This window comes from Cherax quadricarinatus, chromosome 53 (genome assembly GCF_038502225.1).
Source record: "Cherax quadricarinatus isolate ZL_2023a chromosome 53, ASM3850222v1, whole genome shotgun sequence".
Classification (NCBI taxonomy): Eukaryota; Metazoa; Arthropoda; class Malacostraca; order Decapoda; family Parastacidae; genus Cherax; species Cherax quadricarinatus.
In genome coordinates, this window is record NC_091344.1 from 9,912,165 (window position 1) to 9,939,878 (window position 27,714).

General features: G+C 39.1%; 1 protein-coding gene and 1 long non-coding RNA gene across 4 annotated transcripts in view; one reads left to right on the forward strand and one right to left on the reverse strand.

The window, feature by feature from the left end:
- LOC128692408 (blastula protease 10) overlaps window positions 1-11,828 on the reverse strand; it is a 199,774-nt gene extending 187,946 nt beyond the window's left edge. For both annotated transcript variants that reach the window (XM_070096297.1, XM_070096296.1), the window contains exon 1: window positions 10,963-11,828. The gene's annotated coding sequence lies outside the window, so the exon portion shown is untranslated. The remainder of the gene's footprint in view (window positions 1-10,962) is intronic.
- Window positions 1-27,714, forward strand: part of LOC128692409 (uncharacterized) — a 95,854-nt gene that overhangs the window by 64,066 nt on the left and 4,074 nt on the right. Inside the window, exon 3 of one of the 2 annotated variants that reach the window (XR_008407587.2) lies at window positions 879-988. The exons of the other annotated variant lie outside the window; for it this stretch is intronic. This is a non-coding gene — a long non-coding RNA (uncharacterized lncRNA). The remainder of the gene's footprint in view (window positions 1-878; window positions 989-27,714) is intronic. 2 annotated transcript variants of the gene reach the window in all.

The window sequence follows — 27,714 nt, forward strand, 5'->3', positions numbered from 1 at the left end:
CTTGAGTCAGTTTCCACAGACATGTGTGATATAAAGTTATTACGACACAAGTGCAGGTTCTTATGCAATAGGCACCACAGTCAGATATATTATTTATCATGAACGACCTTTACACTCTTTATCATTTAATAATGTATTACAAAAATATATTTAATAAATTAAGTTCATGTTTAACACATGATTTTTCTGTACATTTAAGAAATTCACATATTACACATTCTACATATGTTTGCAAATACACCTAGGGGATGCACGTCTCTCTGAGAGTTTACACCCAGGGGATGCACGTCTCTCTGAGAGTTTACACCCAGGGGATGCACGTCTCTCTGAGAGTTTACACCCAGGGGATGCACGTCTCTCTGAGAGTTTACACCCAGGGGATGCACGTCTCTCTGAGAGTTTACACCCAGGGGATGCACGTCTCTCTGAGAGTTTACACCCAGGGGATGCACGTCTCTCTGAGAGTTTACACCCAGGGGATGCACGTCTCTCTGAGAGTTTACACCCAGGGGATGCACGTCTCTCTGAGAGTTTACACCCAGGGGATGCACGTCTCTCTGAGAGTTTACACCCAGGGGATGCACGTCTCTCTGAGAGTTTACACCCAGGGGATGCACGTCTCTCTGAGAGTTTACACCCAGGGGATGCACGTCTCTCTGAGAGTTTACACCCAGGGGATGCACGTCTCTCTGAGAGTTTACACCCAGGGGATGCACGTCTCTCTGAGAGTTTACACCCAGGGGATGCACGTCTCTCTGAGAGTTTACACCCAGGGGATGCACGTCTCTCTGAGAGTTTACTCCCTAGTTTAGGAATTAAAAAATTTTTGACTGGTAGTGAGTAAGTTTGAGTATTGTATATTTATTTCTTTGTTCCAGTGAGGAGTGCAGGCAATGGTTCTTTGGTTGGTTACTTCACTACTTAGGAGTGGCGTGTTTACATCAATGCCACCTCGGGGCCGGTCCTTGGCAGGGTTAGAGCTGACCTGGTGAGTGGGATGAGTTATTGACTAGTCACTTCTGACTCTCCCAGTGTTGCATCTAATCCTCCCTGAGATTCTTGTTCTTGATTTTATTTCGCTTTCAGATGGCGTTTCACTAAGCCATACGCTGATAACCTTCCATGTTTTTTCTTTACTTTATTTGACTGGCCTAGTCATGCTAGTTGTGAAGAATAGGCTGTTAGCTAAGGCTAGTTTGAGTGGAAGGAGTCACTCCTATTTAATCTCTACCACAGGTTAGCGCATAAACTATATTATTACATGTCACTGGGGTGCCTAGTCTGATCGCAGTGCTCCGACTACACTGCGTCCCACCCAAGCTGAGGGTCCGGTGCACACGAGGTGACCTAAAGAGCTATTGTTACATCAGTCACCACCTTCTGGTGGGTATCTTCCATCACTACCATTGTTTGAGGCCTAGCACTCTCCATCTTCACTGAGCTATGCACTGGCTCTGATTGCCGCTAGCTCAAAACGTCCAGGATAACCCAAGAAAGGCAGTGCGTCATCAAGGACTGTCTTCCATTGAGCAGGATGCGACCCACAACAGTCGACTAACGCCCAGGTACTATTTACTGCTAGGTGAACAGGAACAGCAGGTGTAAGGAAACATGCTCAACACACACACACACACACACACACACACACACACACACACATATATATATATATATATATATATATATATATATATATATATATATATATATATATATATATATATACATATATATATATATATATATATATATATATATATATATATATATATATATACATATATATATATATATATATATATATATATATATATATATATATATATATATATATATATATCGTGCCGAATATGTAAAACTGGTCATTTAGCAAGAACTCATTTAAAATTAAGTCCTTTCTAAAATTTTCTCTTATACGTTTAAAGATACATTTTTTTCATTAATGTTGATGTAAAAAATTATAATTTTGCACCAAAAGGAACTTAGAAAACTTACCTAACCTTATTATAAAAAGCGCAATTTATTTTAGCCTAACTCAACTAAATATATTTTAAATACGTTACAATAATTTAATACTACACAAACACAATCAAATATATTTTTTTCGTTAGGTTCAGAATGATTTTGGCGAAATTATTGCATACACAAATTTTCACTTGTCCTATATGGCAAGATGAACGTTGCTATTTAAGCCAAGATCGCAAGTTCTGCCTATTCGGCACGACATATATATATATATATATATATATATATATATATATATATATATATATATATATATATGCAAAACAACCACTCTGAAAGAATAGAGAAATTCCAAGCGCTTTCGTGATTACTCACATTATCAAGGAACTATGAAAGTAAAGCATCCAAGGAAGCTATATAAGGGGTCTGGCCAACACCTCACTATCACATCCCACAACGGTTAAACACCTGACGCGCGCCGGCCCAACTGGACAGGTCCTATTCATAACTCACCAACAAACTATTCTACCCAAGAAAATTTAAAAATTATTATTTGTCCAGTGTATTATTAAATTCTTCCCAAATTCTATTAATTATAAATGGATCTAATTTATATAAACCAAAGGAAATATTCATATTATTGTCAAAACTGCTTTTTATGAAACAAGATTCAATTATATTCCTGTCGACCATGGACTTGTTTGATACTACTTTCTCAACTTTTTGAAATCAATTGGATGGTTAAAATCTCTTACATGAATAAATAGAGCATTGGAATCTTGTCCAGTTCTAATGCTATATTTATGTTGTTTTAATCTTAGTTCGAGATTTTTACCAGTTTGACCGTAATAAACTTTATCGCAAATTTTACAAGGAATCTTATAGACACATCCATCAGCATTTTGGGGGGAATTCTTTATCAAAAGTTTTTTTACTGTATCAAGATTTTTGAATACAACTTTAATATTAAAAGTCTTAAGAAGACAAGGCATATCAAGCAAGTTTTCATGGTAAGGGAGAACCAACATATTTTTAGTTGAATAAGGCAGGTTGTCCCTTTTTGGATTGTAAAAAGTATTTCTAGCAACTTTAAAAGATTTATCAGTTACATATCTTGGGTATTTTACATCATTACCTATTTCATAAATTTTGGATATTTCCTCATCTATGAACTCAGGACTACAAATTCGTAAAGCTCTCAAAAACATTGATGAGAAAACATACAGTTTGACTCTATCTTGATGCGAGGAATAATAGTGGACATAGGAACAGTTATTTGTAGGTTTTCTGTAAATTTTAAATTTGAATTCATTATTACCCTTAATAATTAAAACATCTAGAAAAGGCAATGAGTTATTTTCTTCAAACTCAACAGTAAAGTTTATAGAATGGGCTAAGTTATTTAATTTTCCAAGGAAATGGTGTATATCTACATTTTTGGGCATAAGACACAAAATATCATCAACATATCTGAACCATTTAGCTCTATTAGGGAGGATTGTGTTAAGCAACCTCGCATCAAGATAGAGTCAAACTGTCTGTTTTCTCATCAATGTTTTTGAGAGCTTTACGAATTTGTAGTCCTGAGTTCATAGATGAGGAAATATCCAAAATTTATGAAATAGGTAATGATTTAAAATACCCAAGAAATGTAATTGATAAATCTTTTAAAGTTGCTAGAAATACTTTTTACAATCCAAAAAGGAACAACCTGCCTTATTCAACTAAAAATATGTTGGTTCTCCCTTACCATGAAAACTTGGTTGATATGCCTTCTCTTCTTAAGACTTTTAATATTAAAGTTGTATTCAAAAATCTTGATACAGTAAAAAAACTTTTGATAAAGAATTCCCCCCAAAATGCTGATGGATGTGTCTATAAGATTCCTTGTAAAATTTGCGATAAAGTTTATTACGGTCAAACTGGTAAAAATTTCGAACTAAGATTAAAACAACATAAATACAGCATTAGAACTGGACAAAATTCCAATGCTCTATTTATTCATGTAAGAGATTTTAACCATCCAATTGATTTTCAAAAAGTTGAGAAAGTAGTATCAAACAAGTCCATGGTCGACAGGAATATAATTGAATCTTGTTTCATAAAAAGCAGTTTTGACAATAATATGAATATTTCCTTTGGTTTATATAAATTAGATCCATTTATAATTAATAAAATTTGGGAAGAATTTAATAATACACTGGACAAATAATAATTTTTAAATTTTCTTGGGTAGAATAGTTTGTTGGTGAGTTGTGCAAAGGACCTGTCCAGTTGGGCCGGCGCGCGTCAGGTGTTTAGCCGTTGTGGGATGTGATAGTGAGGTGTTGGCCAGACCCCTTATATAGCTTCCTTGGATGCTTTACTTTCATAGTTCCTTGATAATGTGAGTAATCACGAAAGCACTTGGAATTTCTCTATTCTTTCAGAGTGGTTGTTTTGCATATTTTGAAATCACCTGTTTACTGTGATCTTATTGTATATATATATATATATATATATATATATATATATATATATATATATATATATATATATATATATATATATATATATATATATATTTATGTGTGTGTGTGTGTGTGTGTGAGTGTATGTCGTGCCGAATATGTAAAACTGGTCAATTAGCAAGAACTCATTTAAAATTAAGTCCTTTCTGAAATTTTCTCTTATACGTTTAAAGATATATTTTTTTCATTAATGTTGATGTAAAAATTATAATTTTGCACCAAAAGGAACTTAGAAAACTTACCTAACCTTATTATAACAAGAACAATTTATTTTAGCCTAACCCAACTAAATATATTTTAGATTTGTTTACAATAATTTAATATTAAACAAACACAGTGAAATATATTCTTTTCGTTAGGTTCAGAATAATTTTGGCGAAATTATTGCATACACAAATTTTCACTTGTCCTATATGGCAAGATGAACGTTGCTATGTAAGCCAAGATAGCAAGTTATATATATATATATATATATATATATATATATATATATATATATATATATATATATATATATATATATATATATATATATATAAGCACAAATGTTTTATTTACATAAAGTTTACTAAAGCTAGGTTACATAAGTTCTACAACAAATATACAACTTGTTACATGATTGTAGATACCATATTACGATGTTGCATAGGTTTTAAAGAACATTATGCAGTCCATCCTCCACCTTAACAGCTAGTTTGAGGATACCAATATCTTGCGTGGGGATACCAACATCTTGCATGGGATACCAGCATCTTGCGTGAGGATACCAACATCTTACATGAGATACCAGCATCTTGCGTGAGGATACCAACGTCTTACATGAGATACCAGCATCTTGCGTGAGGATACCAACAACTTGCATGAGGATACCAACATCCTGTTTCGGGATACCAACATCGTGCTTGGGGATAAAAACATCTTGCGTGGGGATACCAACATCTTGCGTGAGCATACCAATATCTTGCTTGGGGATACCAACATGTTGCATGGGATACCAGAATCTTGCGTAAGGATACCAGCATCTTGCATGGGATACCAACATTTTGCATGGGATACCAGCATCTTGCGCGAGGATACCATCTTGCGTGAGGATACCAACATCTTGCGTGGGGATACATTTTGCGTGGGAATACCAACATCTTGCATGGGATACCAGCAACTTGCATGGGATACCAGCATCTTGCGTGAGGATACCAACATCTTGCATGGGATACTAGCATCTTGCGTGAGGATACCAACATCTTGCATGAAATACCAGCATCTTGCATGGGATACTAGCATCTTGCATGAGGATACCAACATCTTGTATGGGATACCAGCATCTTGCGTGAGGATACCAACATCTTGCATGGAATACCAGCATCTTGCATGGGATACCAGCATCTTGCGTGAGGATACCAACATCTTGCATGGGATACCACCATCTTGCGTGGGGATACCAACATCTTGCGTGGGGATACCAACATCTTGCGTGGGGATACCAACATCTTGCGTGGGGATACCAACATCTTGTACGGGTATACCATCTTGCGTGGGGATACCAGCATCTTGCGTGGGGATACCAACATCTTGCGTGGGGATACCAACATCTTGCGTGGGGATACCAACATCTTGCATGGGGATACCAACATCTTGCGTGGAGATACCAACATCTTGCGCGGGGATACCAATAGCTCTAAATGATTACGTTATGTGCCAAATATCACGTTATTATTTAACCAGTTAAATGCTGGAGGAACAGGGGCAGCGGGTGTGATATAATATGGCCTACCGTCTCCACCTGCCCCGCGATCGCACCCCAGTTCTTCGGTTGTAAGCCTATAACACCACCACTGAGCTACGAGAAAATTAAATGTTAAAAAAAAAAGATACCCCTAACAGATAATTTATAAACAAAAATGGAATGCAGGAATATAAAGAGAACTAAAGAAAGAGGCAGCTAGTCTAGAAGTATATGAAGGGAACGTGGAAAGTGTCACCTTTGTATGGACGATGCAGTAAGAGAGCTCCTGGTAAGACTTCGTTTGACTGATTACCTGAAACTCCTTTTGATCTTCACCATTCTTCTTTGTATGCGACTGATGAAGCCACTGTGTGGCGAAACGTTTCCTCAGTAAAGATACCCAAGTGTTGCACATGTGTCTAATTTATCAGCTATTCGGCTCTCCGAGCCATTTATCTACACGACTCCATTTACAACGACGTTTTCTTCGGTGAGAACTACATGGAACAAACTAAGTCCCTTGGCACAGTCTTAACCTTTTTTTTAATGGTTATTGAAGACTATAGAAACTTGCGCGCACACACACACACACACACACACACACACACACACACACACACACACACACACGATACCTTAGTAAGGAATCATTCAAGACACTGTACACCGTGTATGTCAGGCCCATACTGGAGTATGCAGCACCTGTTTGGAACCCGCACTTGATAAAGCACGTCAAGAAACTAGAGAAAGTACAAAGGTTTGCGACAAGGTTAGTTCCAGAGCTAAGGGGAATGTCCTATGAGGAAAGATTAAGGGAAATCGGCCTGACCACACTGGAGGACAGGAGGGTCAGGGGAGACATGATAACGACATATAAAATACTGCGTGGAATAGACAAGGTGGACAAAGACAGGATGTTCCAGGGAGGGGACACAGAAACAAGAGGCCACAATTGGAAGTTGAAGACACAAATGAGTCAGAGAGATAGTAGGAAGTATTTCTTCAGTCATAGAGTTGTAAGGCAGTGGAATAGCCTAGAAAATGACGTAGTGGAGGCAGGAACCATACACAGTTTTAAGACGAGGTTTGATAAAGCTCATGGAGCGGGGAGAGAGAGGGCCTAGTAGCAACCGGTGAAGAGGCGGGGCCAGGAGCTAGGACTCGACCCCTGCAACCACAAATAGGTGAGTACAAATAGGTGAGTACACACACACACACACACACTTAAGGAAAGGAAACAGAAATGAGGCACTAAACTACAGACCTGTGTCTCTGACATGTATTGTGTGCAAAGTCATGGAGAAGATTATCAGGAGGAGAGTGGTGGAACACCTGGAACGGAACAAGATTATAAATGAAAACCAGCACGGGTTCATGGAAGGCAAATCCTGTGTCACAAACCTTCTGGAGTTTTATGACAAGGTAACAGAAGTAAGACACGAGAGACAGGGGTGGGTTGATTGCATTTTCCTAGACTGCAGGAATCTGCGACTGCTTGACAGAGTAGAGAACAGAGCAAGACGTCTCATCTCTCGCCTGGACCCATCCTGGATGGATCTGTCATTTCAGCAGAGCCTTCAACATAGGAGGGATGTGGGTGGCCTTACTGTTATGTACAAGGCCAATATTGTCAAAATACCACACTTGGATCCACTTCGAGGACAGCGCGAAACAAGCTTTTATGCCACAAGACGGGCAGAAAGCAGCAACTTCACTCTGGCTGTACCCTTCTCCAGAACATCACTCCATCTGAGATCATACATACCCAGGATGACTCGAGTATGGAACACATTCGTACAGCATAATGATGTCAACGAGATAACGTCAGTTGAACAAATGAAAATGCTGGCCCACAGATGGCTCCAACTTCATCCTGTTCCCTACTTGTATGTCTCATAACAAAAATGCTTTCAAATGAGCTGATGTAGGTAACAGCTCTTAGCTTGTCAATAAAGTTAGGAATCCTTAACCTGTAAATAGCTTGTCAATAAACCTAGGGATCCTTAACCTTGTCAAACCATGTGTAAAAAAAAAAAAAAAAAAAAAAAAAAAGAAGGCCTTTGACACAGTTCCCCACAAGAGATTAGTGCAGAAGCTGGAGGATCAGGCGCATATAACAGGGAGGGCACTGCAATGGATCAGGGAATACCTGACAGGGAGGCAACAACGAGTCATGGTACGTGAAGAGGTATCACAGTGGGCGCCTGTGACGAGCGGGGTCCCACAGGGGTCAGTTCTAGGACCAGTGCTATTTTTTATATATGCGAACGACATGATGGAAGGAAGAGACTCTGAAGTGTCCCTATTCGCAGATGATGTGAAGCTGATGAGAAGAATTAAATCGGATGAGGATGAGGCAGGACTGCAAAGAGACCTGGACAGATCTGGACATGTGGTCCAGAAACTTGCTTCTCAAATTCAACCTTGCCAAATGCAAAGTCATGAAGATTGGGGAAGGGCAAAGAAGACCGCAGACAGAGTATAGGCTAGGTGGACAAAGACTACAGACCTCACTCAGGGAGAAAGACTTTGGGGTGACCATAACACCGAGCACGTCACCGGAGGCACACATCAACCAAATAACTGCTGCAGCATACGGGCGCCTGGCAAGCCTGAGAATAGCGTTCAGATACCTTAATAAGGAATCGTTCAAGACACTGCACACTGTGTATGTTAGGCCCATACTGGAGTATGCAGCACCAGTCTGGAACCCACACCTGGTCAAGCACGTCAAGAAGTTAAAGAAAGTACAAAGGTTTGCAACAAGGCTAGTCCCAGAGCTCAGGGGAATGTCGTACGAGGAAAGGTTGAGGGAAATCAGACTGACGACACTGGAGGACAGAAGGGTCAGGGGAGACATGATAACGACATACAAGATACTGCGGGGAATAGACAAGGTGGACAGAGATAGGATGTTCGGGAGAGAGGGGACACAGAAACAAGGGGTCACAACTGGAAGCTGAAGACTCAGACGAGTTACAGGGACGTTAGGAAGTATTTCTTCAGTCATAGAGTCGTCAGGAAGTGGAATAGCCTAGCAAGTGAAGTAGTGGAGGCAGGAACCATACATAGTTTTAAGAAGTGGTATGACAAAGCTCAGGAAGCACAGAGGGAGAGGACCTAGTAGCGATCAGTGAAGAGGCGGGGCCAGGAGCTGAGTCTCGACCCCTGCAACCACAATTAGGTGAGTACACTGAAGTTCTTACTAATGTCATTTTAAACATAATCTTGCTAGATCCGTCTTCGATTTATTATTGTTAGCCTTTATTATAACGTTTCACTCAAGCCTTCCTTGAGCGAAAGATTTCTATAAGAATGCTCACGCTGTTTCAATTGTATTTTCATCATTAAACTGTACTGTTAAACAGTCTAGAACAAGCAGTTCTTCTTAGATCGAGTCTTGGGAACAACTACACGTGTGAATGCACTAATACCAACGACCCTTTCTCATAATTGTAAACTAGTATATGGGCATTTAATTTCGACTGTCACGTGATGCATCAAAGTGACGTAGGTTACCGCACTATTTACTTCAGTATAAACAACCTAATGTACTCTACCGCACTATGCAATCTTCGTCTATGAAATAATATTTTGTCTCAGCACTAAGCTCTGCATTGAAATTCATTACTTGGCACTGAGCTAAAAATTTCTCCACATATCTGAAATGACATTTTTTTCCCATCGGCTCTAGGATGACAGAAATATATAGAAAACAAACGTCGTGAAGGGATTCAGGAAAATGTAAACCTAACGCCCAAAAATATAAACTTTTTGTTGGCGAAATAAACGCCAGTCCTCTACTGGGGACCTGCATTGTTTTAGTGTTCTTCCTTTACATTAGTTTCTTAAATAGGCAAAATTAGAAAAAGCATAAGTTTTGCACCATTTAAAGTATGTGCAATTTAAAGATTGGCGAAACTTCAACGCATTTTAACAGAGTAAAATAAAAATTATTCATAAAAATTAAAAAGGGCCATGTTTGCTCTAAGTTCCTCGAGAATCTCATTAAACCTTTTATTCCAGCACAGCAAGACATCATCTTTACAATCCTTCAGTCAGTTCCATGAGTGTCTTGTTCTCCTAATGAACGGAAGATCAGCCCACCTGGCTGATTTTTCGAAGAGTTTTCTTCGCTGTTGTGATATCTGCGATTTACTTGGAGGTTTCGTCTCTCTCGTTGCCTGCACGAAATTGTCCCTCTTGTGGTGCTGGTTCAGTGATGTATTGTCCCTCTTGTGGTGCTGGTTCAGTGATGTATTATCCCTCTTGTGGTGCTAGTTCAGTGATGTATTGTCCCTCTTGTGATGCTGGTTCAGTGATGTATTGTCCCTCTTGTGGTGCAGGTTCAGTGATGTATTGTCCTTCTTGTGGTGCTGGTTTAGTGATGTATTGTCCCTCTTGTGGTGCTGGTTTAGTGATGTATTGTCCCTCTTGTGGTGCTGGTTCAGTGATGTATTGTCCCTCTTGTGGTGCAGGTTCAGTGATGTATTGTCCCTCTTGTGGTGCTGGTTCAGTGATGTCTGTTTTAAAGAGAGATAGCCAGGCATTTGGTGTTCGACACAGGGAATAACACTATACTGGAGTTACACAGACTGATGTGGGCAGCCTCAAGAAGAAAATACACACACTGCAAAACACGCTATGTCAATAAAAGCTTGTTCTCCATTGTGCCCTAAATCCACTATCTGAGGCACATCATTTGGACACACACAAACAAACATATGGTATTGATTTAAAGATCGCAAAGGCTGAAACACTTACCTGATGCTGTACAGATCGAAGTGGAGCACCACACGAGGAACAGCTGATTTGGAGCAATTTTGCTAGTGGGTGTGGCCTGCAAGGTCGTGTGTGGGTCAGCCAGCAAGGTCACCCCACACTGTGTGTGTGTGTGTCAGCGGGCAGACAACAAGGTCAAGTCACCGCTCGTTGCATCTCAACACTAAGTGAGTGAAAGTCCTGTCCATTACGGCCACTCGCAGTTGTTTCTCCATACTCTGATTTACAGAGATAACGTGGGCAAGTGTTCACTAAATAATACAAAAGCTGTATTTTTTGTTGCTATATATGTCGAGCCGGGGCCTTGGATTAATGATAGCAGTATTGCTGGGATTTTCACACTGTTGCTCTTAATAATGTATAATTTAATTTGCCGTAAATCTTTGTTTACAATGGTAACACAGTCTGTCGGTATTTACATATGCAAGTGTCAGAGAATTTACGAAGATGAGCGTTTCCCAGTTTTTACTAATTTATTATATTACTAATGTAACTGTCTGCTATTATTTACTAATGTAACATAATATCTACAATTATTTCCTAAATTAAAAGTTAACACCACGTAAATACAGTCTATCATAATACACAATCGACATCGACAGTCCGTTCCTCTAAGTTAAAACACGCCGCAAGTTTACCAACAAACATGAAGCCGAATATATTTATCATTGTGTGTAACTTTAATTAATCACTTCCATACAGGTAAAGTCGATAGAAACATTCAGTGAATTTTTAAAACACTTCCAACAGTTTCTCAAGAGCGAGGGGGAAAGAGAGCGAGAGAAAGAGAGAGAGAGAGAGGGAGGAGACCAGCAAGAGAGACGTACTCTACCCACGGTGTCTTGGAGGTGACTGACGATTCTCACATATTCCTGCACCTCCCGGGAGCTAATATTTGTCTCGTGGCCAAAATAGTTTTTTTTAAAGGCGAGTTCAGCTTCTTTTACGGTAATTACGACGTTGTCTTCGCTATCTCCTGATGCTGAAGCAGTGATTTTTTATAATACGTCCTTGAGGAACAGAAAAATATGTAATTGTTAGTTTTTTGGGGACGAGCTTATGTGCCCTGGCAACTTTTGGCACTAGTAATCACCAGTAATTTCTGACACTTTTATCTTCACTAAGAACTTCTGACACTATTTACTAGTGACTTCTAGCGATAGTGACTGGTGCTAGTGATTTCTGACACTTGGCTCCGGCCACTAGTGATATGACACTTCTTTGTTATTGGTTAGAGCATAAGAAGAATGGTAAGGATAAAGATGGGATGAACTGGGGAAGGAAAGAACAATGAAAAAATTGTAGGTAAATAGGAAGAAAGAGGAAAAAAAAAGTTAAGTGGCTTCATCTCTTGATCACTTTAGGTAGATTTTAAGAGACGAATTTGACTAAAATTGATGTGACTTCTGACACTTGTGATTTGACACTAATGAGATTTGACACAAGGTACTACTGACACTAGATACTTCTGACACTATATACTTCTGACACTATATACTTCTGACACTAGATACCTCTGACACTAGATACTTCTGACACTATATACTTCTGACACTAGATACCTCTGACACTAGATACTTCTGACACTATATACTTCTGACACTAGATACCTCTGACACTAGATACTTCTGACACTAGATACTTCTGACACTAGATACCTCTGACACTAGATACCTCTGACACTAGATACTTCTGACACTAGATACTTCTGACACTAGATACTTCTGACACTAGATACTTCTGACACTATATACTTCTGACACTAGATACCTCTGACACTAGATACTTCTGACACTAGATACCTCTGACACTAGATACTTCTGACACTAGATACTTCTGACACTAGATACTTCTGACACTATATACTTCTGACACTATATACTTCTGACACTAGATACCTCTGACACTAGATACCTCTGACACTAGATACTTCTGACACTAGATACCTCTGACACTAGATACCTCTGACACTAGATACCTCTGACACTAGATACTTCTGACACTAGATACTTCTGACACTAGATACTTCTGACACTAGATACTTCTGACACTATATACTTCTGACACTAGATACCTCTGACACTAGATACTTCTGACACTAGATACCTCTGACACTAGATACTTCTGACACTAGATACTTCTGACACTAGATACTTCTGACACTATATACTTCTGACACTATATACTTCTGACACTAGATACCTCTGACACTAGATACCTCTGACACTAGATACTTCTGACACTAGATACCTCTGACACTAGATACCTCTGACACTAGATACCTCTGACACTAGATACCTCTGACACTAGATACTTCTGACACTAGATACTTCTGACACTAGATACTTCTGACACTAGATACCTCTGACAATAGATACCTCTGACACTAGATACCTGTGACACTAGATACTTCTGACACTAGATACTTCTGACACTAGATACCTGTGACACTAGATACTTCTGACACTAGATACTTCTGACACTAGATATTTCTGACACTAGATACTTCTGACACTAGATACTTCTGACACTAGATGCTTCTGACACTAGATACTTCTGACACTAGATACCTCTGACACTAGATACCTCTGACACTAGATACTTCTGACACTAGATACTTCTGACACTATATACTTCTGACACTAGATACCTCTGACACTAGATACTTCTGACACTAGATACTTCTGACACTAGATACCTCTGACACTAGATACTTCTGACACTAGATACCTCTGACACTAGATACCTCTGACACTAGATACTTCTGACACTAGATACCTCTGACACTAGATACTTCTGACACTAGATACTTCTGACACTAGACACTTCTGACACTAGATACGTCTGACACTAAATACCTCTGATAATAAATACCTCTGACACTAGATACCTCTGACACTAGATACCTCTGACACTAGATACCTCTGACACTAGATACTTCTGACACTAGATACTTCTGACACTAGATACTTCTGACACTAGATACTTCTGACACTAGATACTTCTGACACTAGATACCTCTGACACTAGATACCTCTGAAACTAGATACCTCTGACACTAGATACTTCTATACTTCTGACACTAGATACTTCTGACACTAGATACTTCCGACACTAGATACTTCCGACACTAGATACTTCCGACACTAGATATTTCTGATAATAGTAAATTCACACACAAGTGATTTTATTAGCGTCTTCTGCCGCTATTAACCTCTGACAATAGCAACTCGTAGTTAGTATGTTATATATAATTACCACGGCTATACTGAACGATTTCCGCGGTTCTATTGCGTAATTGCCAAGATTATACTGTGTAATTTCCTCTGCTGTAAGATGCAAGTGACGTGACCTGACCTGTGCCTTCTCACCTTTCCTCTTGACCTGTCTTCTCTATATCCTTACACTTTCCTGCCTTCTGATTTTCTCCTTACTTTTTTTCCTTCGTTTGTGAACTTCGAGACATTTGTTAGAGGGAGTCGCTTCTTTACCCCATTGAAATGCAATTTACATTAGTGCCAAATCACAAGTGTCAGAAGTATCTAGTATCAGAGGTATCTAGTATCAGAGGTATCTAGTATCAGAGGTATCTAGTATCAGAGGTATCTAGTATCAGAGGTATCTAGTATCAGAGGTATCTAGTGTCAGAGGTATCTAGTGTCAGAGGTATCTAGTGTCAGAGGTATCTAGTGTCAGAGGAATCTAGTGTCAGAGGTATCTAGTATCAGAGGTATCTAGTACCAGAGGTATCTAGTATCAGAGGTATCTAGTGTCAGAGGTATCTAGTGTCAGAGGTATCTAGTGTCAGAGGTATCTAGTATCAGAGGTATCTAGTATCAGAGGTATCTAGTATCAGAGGTATCTAGTATCAGAGGTATCTAGTATCAGAGGTATCTAGTATCAGAGGTATCTAGTGTCAGAGGTATCTAGTGTCAGAGGTATCTAGTGTCAGAGGTATCTAGTGTCAGAGGTATCTAGTATCAGAGGTATCTAGTACCAGAGGTATCTAGTATCAGAGGTATCTAGTGTCAGAGGTATCTAGTGTCAGAGGTATCTAGTGTCAGAGGTATCTAGTATCAGAGGTATCTAGTATCAGAGGTATCTAGTGTCAGAGGTATCTAGTATCAGAGGTATCTAGTGTCAGTGGTATCTAGTATCAGAGGTATCTAGTATCAGAGGTATCTAGAATCAGAGGTATCTAGTGTCAGAGGTATCTAGTGTCAGAGGTATCTAGTGTCAGAGGAATCTAGTGTCAGAGGTATCTAGTATCAGAGGTATCTAGTATCAGAGGTATCTAGTATCAGAGGTATCTAGTGTCAGAGGTATCTAGTGTCAGAGGTATCTAGTGTCAGAGGTATCTAGTGTCAGAGGAATCTAGTGTTAGAGGTATCTAGTGTCAGAGGTATCTAGTGTCAGAAGTGTCAACTGTCAGAGGTATCTAGTGTCAGAGGTATCTAGTGTCAGAGGTATCTAGTGTCAGAGGTATCTAGTGTCAGAGGTATCTAGTATCAGAGGTATCTAGTATCAGAGGTATCTAATACCAGAGGTATCTAGTATCAGAGATATCTAGTATCAGAGGTATCTAGTATCAGAGGTATCTAGTATCAGATGTATCTAATACCAGAGGTATCTAGTATCAGAGGTATCTAGTATCAGAGGTATCTAGTATCAAAGGTATCTAGTATCAGAGGTATCTAGTGTCAGAGGTATCTAGTGTCAGAGGTATCAAGTGTCAGAAGTATCTAGCGTCAGAGGTATCTAGCGTCAGAGGTATCTAGTGTCAGAGATATCTAGTGTCAGAGGTATCTAGTGTCAGAGGTATCTAATGTCAGAGGTGTCTAGTGTCAGAGGTATCTAGTGTCAGAGGTATCTAGTGTCAGAGGTATCTAGTGTCAGAGGTATCTAGTGTCAGATATCTAGTATCAGAGGTATCTAGTATCAGAGGTATCTAGTATCAAAGGTATCTAGTATCAGAGGTATCTAGTATCAGAGGTATCTAGTATCAGAGGTATCTAGTATCAGAGGTATCTAGTATCAAAGGTATCTAGTATCAGAGGTATCTAGTATCAGAGGTATCTAGTGTCAGAAGCGTCTGTGTCAAAATTCATTAGTGTCAAATCACAAGTGTCAGAAGTCACTTCAATTTAAGTCAAATTCGTCTTTTAAAATCTACCTAAAGTGATCAAGAGATGAAGCCACTTAACTTTTCTTTCTCTTTCTTCCTATTTACCTACAATTTTTTTCATTGCTCTTTCCTACCCCAGTTCTTCCCATCTTTATCCTTACCCTCGTTACTATTTCTATTATTCTCTCCCTCTTCACGACCTGTCTTGATTTTTTTTTGTATCTTAAAAGAAGATAGGGGCGAAACATCGTAATATAGTTTTAACAATGGTCTTCAGGACATAAATGCTTTATAAAAGAACTTTAAGCTAATTTATCCTAGGATAAACAAATAAAGTAAAAATCTGTGATTTATTTCTGATCAGAAAAATTTTTATTCAGTTATTTCACATAAGCCAAAATGATTAATAACTTACACAAGATAACATCAGTAGATTATTTCATTTGAGGAAAACACATCAGCACTGTAAGTTTAAAAATTATTAATAAAAAGATTAATTTCAAACTTTTTTTTAGTGTCTCTAATGGAACTTTAGTATGAGCGGGATATATTATTAGTTCATATTCAAATATATCTTCTGAATTTTGATAAGGAGAACCCGGGCCAGTTTTTCCATACTCTGCGAGGTTGATAATGTAAGCGGCCATGTCTGCGAGGTATTGCTAGATTGTCAGGATTTTCCGTCACTTGCAGTCGCTCGCTGAAAAGTTTCATTTCTGAACGCGAAAAAATACCTTCAAACTTGACGATGTTGGTAATTTAGAATTTACTCCGGGTTATAAAATATTGTAACTTCGAGGAACACAAGTTAGGTCAGATGAATGAAAATCTTGAAGGTGTTGATTACAGATAAGGAGGTAATTAGAAGCTATAGCATCACTACCACCACCACTACTATTTACTGCCATTACCACTACCATCACCACTCACACTACCACCACCACCTACGTATCTGCCCCTCGCTCTGCTAGTTTTTGTTTTCTAAGCTCTCGTAGACGTCTAATTGTACCTGTATATTTAAAACACACACACACACACACACACACACACACACCAGCGCGGTCCCGCAGGGGTCAGTCCTAGGACCAGTGCTGTTTCTGGTATTTGTGAACGACATGACGGAAGGAATAGACTCTGAGGTGTCCCTGTTTGCAGATGACGTGAAGTTGATGAGAAGAATTCACTCGATCGAAGACCAGGCAGAACTACAAAGGGATCTGGACAGGCTGCAGACCTGGTCCAGCAATTGGCTCCTGGAGTTCAATCCCACCAAGTGCAAAGTCATGAAGATTGGGGAAGGGCAAAGAAGGCCGCAGACGGAGTACAGTCTAGGGGGTCAGAGACTACAAACCTCACTCAAGGAAAAAGATCTTGGGGTGAGTATAACACCAGGCACATCTCCTGAAGCGCACATCAACCAAATAACTGCTGCAGCATATGGGCGCCTAGCAAACCTCAGAACAGCATTCCGACATCTTAATAAGGAATCATTCAGGACCCTGTACACCGTGTACGTTAGGCCCATATTGGAGTATGCGGCACCAGTTTGGAACCCACACCTAGCCAAGCACGTGAAGAAACTAGAGAAAGTGCAAAGGTTTGCAACAAGACTAGTCCCAGAGCTAAGAGGTATGTCCTACGAGGAGAGGTTAAGGGAAATCAACCTGACGACACTGGAGGACAGGAGAGATAGGGGGGACATGATAACGACATACAAAATACTGAGAGGAATTGACAAGGTGGACAAAGACAGGATGTTCCAGAGATTGGACACAGTAACAAGGGGACACAGTTGGAAGCTGAAGACACAGATGAATCACAGGGATGTTAGGAAGTATTTCTTCAGCCACAGAGTAGTCAGTAAGTGGAATAGTTTGGGAAGCGATGTAGTGGAGGCAGGATCCATACATAGCTTTAAGCAGAGGTATGATAAAGCTCATGGCTCAGGGAGAGTGACCTAGTAGCGATCAGTGAAGAGGCGGGGCCAGGAGCTCGGACTCGACCCCCGCAACCTCAACTAGGTGAGTACAACTAGGTGAGTACAGGACAGAGACAAGATGTTCCAGAGAGGGGACACAGAAACAAGGGGTCACTCTTGGAAGTGGAAGACTCAGATGAGCCACAGGGATGTTAGGAAGCACTTCTTCAATCATAGAGTGGTCAGGAAGTGGAACAGTCTGGCAAGCGATGTAGTGGAGGCAGGAACCATACATAGCTTTAAGACGAGGCATGATAAAGCTCATGGAGCAGGGAGAGAGAGGACCTAGTAGCGTTCAGTGAAGAGGCGGAGCCAGGAGCCGAGTCTCGACCCCTGCAACCATATATATGTAGGTGACTACACACATAAGCTGTGTGTCTATAGATAAGTACCTTTGACAACACACAAGCTATGGGAAGAGACTAAAGGAACTGAACCTGACGACATTACAGGAAACAAGAACGAAGAGAGACATTACACCATATTACATACACATGCGAATTGATAGGGTAGACACGAATAGACTGAGAGACGAGAAACAGGTGTACATGGGCATAGTTGGAATCTGAAGAAACAGATGAGTCAGAGGGATGTCAGGAAGTACTTCTTTAGCCTCAGATCGTTCAGGAGGTGGGAAAGCCTTGGTGAAGATGTGGAGGCAACCTTCATGCATTGCTTGAAGAGCAGGCACAACAATGCCTACGGTGCTAGGAGGGAGTCAATCTGAGTTATGGTTCGACCCCTGCAACCACATATGGATAGCTAAATGAGAAACTTGTGCAACATTATCAATACTGATGGACTGAACACATCGACTCCAGGCTAGGGGACCGATTACCTCAAACTCCTCGTCTTTCACCTTTCTCTGCATTGGACTGAAGAAGCCACTGGATGGCCAAAGTTTTCCGGAATAAACATTCCTAAATGTTGCACAAGTGTCTCATTTATCAACTTGTCGATTTTCCAAACCATTTATTCACACGTATGGGTAAGTACATATAGATACAAACAAGCAAATACCAGCTTATGTTGGTAGAAATTTAAGTGTGTCAAATTTGCTGATTTTATTTAGAAAACGCAAATAAAAAATTAGTAAATTAAATTTAAGCACAAATTCTTGAAAATAGAGAAAATCTTTTAACTATTTTAGAATCCTCTGCCCGGAACTCTCTTAGGATACCAGTAGGCGATGATCTTTTGTTTAAGTGATGTGAAACCTAATCAGGTTAGGTCACTGGATACATGACCAGTTAACGGGTCATCATCTGTTAAAGATCCGTAACAGGAGACATTTGTCCTGTTTCCTGCCAAGGCAAAACACCGCTACCTACAGGAGCAATGACCTGGAAGTTTTGACCTCCCTAGAGAAACATCTGAATTGAGATGAAGACACAACATGGCAATTAACCAGACGTAACATAAATTAAACTGACTTCACTTTCATTATTATTACTTCTTCCATCTCCCCAAGTTATCTTAGTCTTGGCTTAGGTTAGGTAAGATTTATTAGGAAATAGGATAGGTGTTTCCTGATTTTCCTGCTTTTGGTCGTCTGACTGAGGCCTTCCACCCGTCCGCCCCTTTAAAAATTATATTTATAATTATAACCATTTCATCCTATCTAAGCTTTGCTTTAATTTTTTTTCCTGTCTCTTATTCAATCTCTTACCACTACGATTATTAATAAAGAAAAATTTAATATCCATTCCTTTACCAGTCAGACTATTCACAAGGGACCAACAAATTAAAAAAAAAAATCTGACAAAAAGAAGAAATCCGGATTGGGAGCTGACCAGAGTGTATGTTTTTCTTTTTTTAACCGTCGTAAATTGGCATGTATTTATGATATCTCGCGGCACGTGCTGTTGACACGATGTTTCTGGTTCCAGCACTTGTTCATTCAGAGGATCACAAAAGTCCGATGTGAGGTTGTCAGTGCAGGATGTATGAGCAGCCAAGATATCTTGCCCATGTACAACTGTGTAGTCACTCTCGTGGTGCAGTAATAGTGGTAAATAAAAGACACTTGTAGTAGGGGAAAGAAAGTTTATTATACTACGTTTTGCCCACGGTAGAGATGTTTCATTCGGTATTTGATTAAACTGCACTGGGAGTGAAACGTTGTGTGATGAAGGTTTTCCCTGCTAAAAGTGACTTCAAATTTCCACTTGTCGCCTTGCGCCATTGTCTACCGAAACAAGACGGGTTATATTTTATACAGATAAAGGCATATGGGCAAGTCTCCTAACACCTGCTGTCCTTGTTACCTATCCAGAAACTGATATACAGGCGTCAGGCGACTTTTGTGGGTCGCATCCACATGAAGGATTTTAAAAAGCATTCAAACTGGTAATCAATCCCCTTAAGACACTAATCCGGGTAAAGTCGTTTTCTCCTCAATGTGTATCCGCTCTGAGCATACCTATACCCAACTTACGCCGTTGCTTGTATTTGTGTTTATACGCGTGTCTGCACAATTGTATGCACGTGTGTGTGTGGTTGTGTGTACGTACATGTGAATGTAGTTGTGTATACGTGTGTGTGTATGTGTGTGTGTACTCACCTAATTATGGTTGAAGGTGTGTGTGGGGTTGAGTGTACTTGTGAATGATTGAGCATACGAGTGTTTGGTTGTGTGTAAGTACTCCTTTATGGTTGCAGGGGTCGAATGGCTGCTCCTGACTGCCTTTTTAACTTGCCGCTTGCCATATTTAAACCCTCCAAGCCTCGTTGGCTCTGTTATACCTGGTGCAAGTCATTACATTTCCTGAATACCGTCAGACTAAAGAAATATTTCCCATCATTCCTGTGAAGATTAGGTGGTGGTATGGTATTACTGAAAGCATAATTTAGGGAGCGGGTGAGTTGTTGTGGTGGTTTGGCATTCGGAGAGTATTAAGCAGCATAGGATGACTAAGTGGATATATAAATCTTGGATGGAAGGAATGAGGGGTAGAGATCGTCCCAGAAAGAGTTGAAGGAAGAGGGTAAAAGAAGTTTTGAATGGGTTTGAACATCCACTTTACTCTATTCGGTGAATAAAGTCAAATGGTTTTTATGGATTGACGTGTTGTTGAAGTGTAAGTTTGCCCGAAATGCTCTGCATACAAAGGGGCTTTTGGCATGTACACCCAACTATTATATTCCTCTGTACAACCATGTAATTTGTCAAAATAAACATCTTTATCTTTAACATGAAGATATAACTAGTCGGACTCAGAGTTTTGGAGGTGGGAGGTACTGTGCCTGTGCTCTAAAGAAAGGGTGAGGATGTTGCATTTCATAGTTATCTAAATTCTGGTGTCAGCAATCATCTGGCAAGATAGCGACTGAATGAATGATGTTAAATGTGTTTCCTCTTTTCGGGGGGGGGGGGGTTACCTTAAGTCGGTGACACATAGCAAATGTGTAGCATAAAAGATCTCTGTTACTCATCAGTGTCTTTAACTTACACATGTGCCCTGACAAACCTGCTTCCAACCTCCTGAACACTCTATTCCTGTCCACCTATCAAGTTCTCTGAGTATTTTGTATGGTTCCCATCTTCTAATGTTACCAGATTCAGTTACTCTGGTTTTCCATAGCTTATTTCAGTTTGCTCTGGGACTAGGTTCACTGCTTACATTTTCACTTTCTCCAGAGTCTAAACATACTTTATTAGGCGAAGTTTTCATGCTGGTGCTGAGTATTTAAAGATGGGCCTTATGCTGCATGCAAAACCACAGGAGTTGAATGATAGCTCTATGCCTTTCGTGTTGCGATCAACACATCTTCAGGAGCTTGCAGTGTTAGAAAAATGAGGAGGAGATCCAGATAGATTTGTTCAAGGGAACGACTCCAGATAGAGTTGCTCCCTTGAGCGAATCTACCAGGACTTCCTACTTATTTCTGCAACATTGCAAGCTCCTGAAAATGTACTGAATACAACACGAAAGGCCTAAAGCTGTCAACGCCCCTTGTGGTTGTTTCGCATCTTGTATCATTTGTTCACAGTAATTACATACGCTGCATATAGGTCCTGAATGACCATTGAGATTTCTGAAAGCTGGTCTTAGATTTGCTAATGAAGAATTCTCTGGCAAAGTTATTCGGATGATGTGTGCTTCCGGCGATATGCTCAACACTATACTCACCTCTCGGTCTATGTCACTGAATAAAGGTAGTAGCCTCTGCGCCTAAAGTCTAGGTCCAGTGGCCTGTCGTCATACCCCTTCCCCAATTTTCATAACACTGCATTTGCTGGAGTTGAATTCCTGTCGCCACTTATTTGACCAGTCTTTCAGTTTTCCCTGGTCCACTTGCAGCCTTTCCTTGTCCTTGTCGGGTTTTAATTCCCCTAAATAGTTCTACATCATTTGTAAATAGAAAATCGTTTAACTCTATATCTCCTGGTATGTCATGGACATATACCAGGAACAGAACTGTTCCTCATACCGATTCTTGTTTAACCCTATTTCTTAACTTTCCAATTTTGGCATCTCTTCTTAGACTCATTTGTCTCTGTTCTTCAAGGTATTTTTTGATCCACTGTAGAGCATTTTCTGTAATTCTTGTCTACTGTATTGTTTTTGTCTCAAGTCTTTTAGATGGACATTATAAAGTGACTTGTTGCAATCCAAGGATATAGAATCCAAAATATGCAGTCCGCTTATCCTTGTCTTTCTTGCCTCACTTCTGTTACTGTGTCATGCAACTTAAACAGGTTTGTGAGACAAGGTTTGACATTTCTAAACTTAGGCTGGTTATTGTTTATGAAGCAAGTTTTCTTCAAGCGTTCTACTAACCTCTTGATTATTTTCTCCATTACCTAACATTGCATGAACATCAGTGATACTGCTCTATAATGTGACACTTCCTGTCTGTCTACTATTGGTACTACATTCAGTGTCTTCTATTTACATGGTAATTGTTCAGTATCCGTTGAATTGTATATTTTAGATAGTGGTTCAATGTGTCTGCTCTTTCTCGTTAATCCAGCCATTGTGATACTTCACTGTCCTAGTGACCCTGTGTCCAGCTCACTCAAAACTTTTCGCCTCTTTTTCTGTTTGGTTTGTGGTGAACTGTTCTCCTTGGTGTTCCTTTTCTTTTTGACTCTTCGATTTTTCCTCTGTTTCCTTGCCATTTCTCATGAGTTCTATTCCATCTCCTTATTACCTGCTGTTTGGTCATTCTCAAAATGTCGCTCAGCTTCGTTGAACGACATTTGTGGCTCTTCTGTTTTGTTTTCTTTTGTCCGTCGCTTTATATAGCTTCTCTGTGCTTGAGCACTGTTATTTTCTTCATTCCATCTATAACTGAACTATAGGATCTCTTTATTTTTTAATATTTTCTCCTGTTTTCTCTGGGTGTGACGTTCTCCTCTTCATACCTGCACTTCCCAGCTATAGGTACTCCATCATACATTCCTTGGTTTCCATCATGTTCTCTTCCCACTGCGCTGCATTCAGGAATTCTCTTGTCCCTTCAGAGTTTCTTGTGAAATCTGTTTTCCGCCCGTCCACTACTGGTTGTTCTTTCTTCAGTGTATACTTCACAAAGGATTCGAAATTCAGCACTGAATGGTCAAAAGAACCCAGAAGGCTTTCGCATTTCATTTCACCTATTTCGGATACACTTGTTGTAAATGCTAGACCATGTCTTGCTGGTTCATCCTCTCTAATTTCATTCTTCTCTCATGTGGAATACCAGCTACACCAGCAGTTTAAATATTAATGCATCCATGAACATGTGATTTTAAGCAAATAACTCCCGGCCAGTGCAGTTTATTTGCTTAAAACCACTTGTTTGTGAATTGTCTCTACGTCCACAGCGTTACATAAAACTTTGAGGAAACACGTTAGTCTGATTAATGGCGCTAAAACTTAAGTAGATAACGGAGTCTGATCCTTTGAAGTGAAGAATAAGGAGACTTTGACGGCTTGAATCCTGTACATTTTCCTCGTTGTACACAGGGATCTCCTCCTTATTCAAGGTGTTATGTAAATGGCATCATGTTTTTTTTATGTATATTTATACTAGTTTGCAAAAACTAGCATAGCATACCGGGACGGACAGCCGAGCTGAAACTCTTAGGAAGGTCAAAGTGTTTTCTAGTTGAATACTATAATGGCATACTGCATTATACTGTACTACACTGCATTATTTTGCCTGAAGTGAGCTGGATATTAAGGGGATTTCTGCATGCACACTTAAATGTCATTCACTTCTGTACAAACATTGTTTCATGCTAAAATTATGTTAATAATAATATAATAATAATAATAATATCTATACTTCTACAAGTACATGTACATGCTATACAGGTCTAGCTGACATCAATGATATACTACTATACAGAAAGCCGCTTGTTGTGCACAGCATTTCGGGGGAATTAGGCGAGTTTTGTCCCATGATGCGACCCGCACCAGTCGACTAACACCCAGGTACCCAAACTTTGAGGCCCAGTCCCTGGACCAATTATGTACCTCTGTAATCTTTTGACTACCGCCCACAGGATGGGTATGGGGTGCATAATAAACATATTAAAACAAAAAAACCCATTTTACTGACGGGAAACATGGACAACTGGTGTAAGGAAACACGCCCAATGCTTTTACCCTTGCCGGGAATCGAACCCAGACTCTCAGCGTGTGAAGAGAGAGCTCTTGTCACCATGGCAAGCAGACGAACCTTGACTTCTGTTTGCCAGCATCTTCCAAGTTACCGTAAAAACTACTCCTTTCTCTAATATATCTGTGAGAAATTACGTGGGTGAATTAACCTCTCACCCACATGACTGGGAAGAACCTTAATACATCTAAAACGATTATTCACTTATGTAGACGTAGTTTGGAAACATGTGGGACTTTAGGAACAATAGATGGCAGTATTGTCCGTCCTTCAGTACCCACCGTCTCAGCTCCCCAACTCACGTCTAGACCTTAAAATTATGTGAAAATATAGTTCTTGAATATTTAAGAAGGAAAAAATTTAAACCAGTAAACTTAGCTTATTTAATATATTTATGGACTATATAATTAAGGAAAAGTTAATTTAGACTGATGAATAAGTATTTTTGTTTGGTCTACAATTTTTTTAAACAGTTATAAATAATGATAATGATAGTGAAGAACATATGACTTACTTACCAAGGTATTGGTGATATGTATCCTAATGCCTCCCTACCAGGACGGCAACATAAATATTGACTAATACGTAGCTACCATACCTGTTGCATGAGATTTAAAACAAACTTGGAAGAGAATACACTATTACAATACACTACTGATCCAAGTCCTCATTCAGACAACACTGCGTCCCGTTTTTCTATCCTTGTTAGCATTAATTTGACAGTTATTTCACATTATTATTATAATCAAGGGGGAAGCGCTAAACCCGGAGGATTATACAGCGCCTGGGGGGGGAGATGTGGAAGGCATTCAGGCTTAATTCGGGGAACTGGAGCACTGATCCAATTCCCTAAATCAAGAGCCCCTCACCAACATCAAGGAACCTTCCTTGAGGGGAGGGAAAGTTATTTCACAGATCTGGACTTTTTCAGATACAATGCACACTAGTTCTTCTTTTCGTTGTAAGAATCAGCCGATAATTTTCCTATCGGGCCCGATGACCCTCGATTAATTGCAATACTCATTGGTTCTATACACACATTACCCATCTTCGAGTAACTCCCCCCCCCTTTCCAAAAAAAAAAGTTTTGTGTACTAGTACATTTGTTCAATTAATTTAAATAACACTTCCATTACTGGAATATTAATTTTTTCTAAATTACAAAAAAAAAAAAAAATCCTTAATCAATTCCTTACAGAATATAAGTAAATTATAGAGAATATTGATTCTTGCGTGACGCAACACCTTTTAAAAGTCACATTAAAGATACACATCTACACGAAATTTTATAAACACTATTATTCCCATCACTTATTACACACAAATCACAAGGAAAAATTATCAAAATTGTCCACAATATCCTAACAAAAATTATATGTATTAAATATGATAAACCTGCTGTAAAATGCACCTCCTTTTCCTAATATATATTAACAATAGTTAAAATAAATACGTTAAAAAAGTATTAATATGCTAAACAATTTTCCCGACCACAAACATGCAAAAACTATACATTTTTATTCTCATTATTATTATTAGTAGTAGTAACAGTAGTAGTAGTAGTAATAGTAGTTGTAATAATAGTAGTAATAGTAGTAGTAGTAGCAGTAGTAATAGTAATAATAATTGTAATGGTAGTAGTAATAGTAGTAGTTGTAATAGTAGTAGTAGTAATAGTAGTAGTTGTAATAGTAATTGTAGTAGTAGTAGTAGTAATAGTTGTAATAGAAGTAGTAGTAGTGGTAATAGTAGTAGTAGTATTACTCTTCAAGGGAAAGTGGTTACATAATGGTAAATTCAAATTCAAAGTTTATTCTCTATAAGGATTACAATACTGAGTTTACATACCCCCCCCCCAAAAAAAAAAAAAAAAAAAAAAAATTGAAACTCACCTCTCCCTTCAAATCTGATTGCCTTCTCGAATTGTCTGCCTGAAATGCCTTGGCATGATAGTGGCTTCTGTTTTGTACTTAACAAATCAAAATTGTAATTACACATTGTAACCTTTGCAAAGAAATAAAAATCTACCTTTTATCCTTCCATCTTCCTGGCGCTGTATAACCCTCCGTGGTTTTGCATCTCTTACTATGAATATAATAATTTCCTTGATTCCATTATCTAAAGACGATACTTATCATTATTATTATTAATTAAATTTTGGCTTGCATTAAGTGCGACCTGGTATCATTTAATAATTTCCACTAAGTCGAATTTTGCACTGACAAAGATTTACAGGCTGAAAGATATTTAAAAGATAATCTAATTTTTTAAACTAAATTTTTCTCTGTATATCTAGGGTAAATTTAAATTTATTTAATATTACTTACATTTCGGTTTGTTGAGATTGATTTTCACATATTTGTGGCAAAAACTAGTTTCATTTTGCTTATTGGACTTTACACTTCATCTATCACCTCACTTTACACTACATCGCCCTCACTATACACTGCACCTATCAACCTCACTATACTCTACATCTATCACTATTATACTACTTACATTTCTATCACTATTAGTATACATTACGTCTATCACTATTAGTATACATTACGTCTATCACCATCACTATAGAGTACTTCTTCATGATTATATATTACATCTATTACCATCACTATACACTACATATATCACCATCACTGTACAGTACATATATCACCATTACTATAAACTACATATATATCATAGTGATGGTGATAGATGGAAAGTGAGGGTGATTTTGGGATTCCGAATCCAAACCTGCACTTAGTTTTACTTCAACACTTACAGTTGCTATGAAATAGAACCCCACAGTGAACGATTTCACAAGCCCATCATGAAGAAGAGATGCTGGGGAAACCTGATGATTAATTTGATGGTCAACTACTGCTGGACACTGGTGCCGGAGAGCCAAACTGAACATAGGTGAAAAAGCCTGTAAACTGTGAGGTAAATATTCTTATGCATATGTATATAAGAACATAAGAACATAAGAACGAAGGAACACTGCAGAAGGCCTACTGGCCCATGCGAGGCAGGTCCA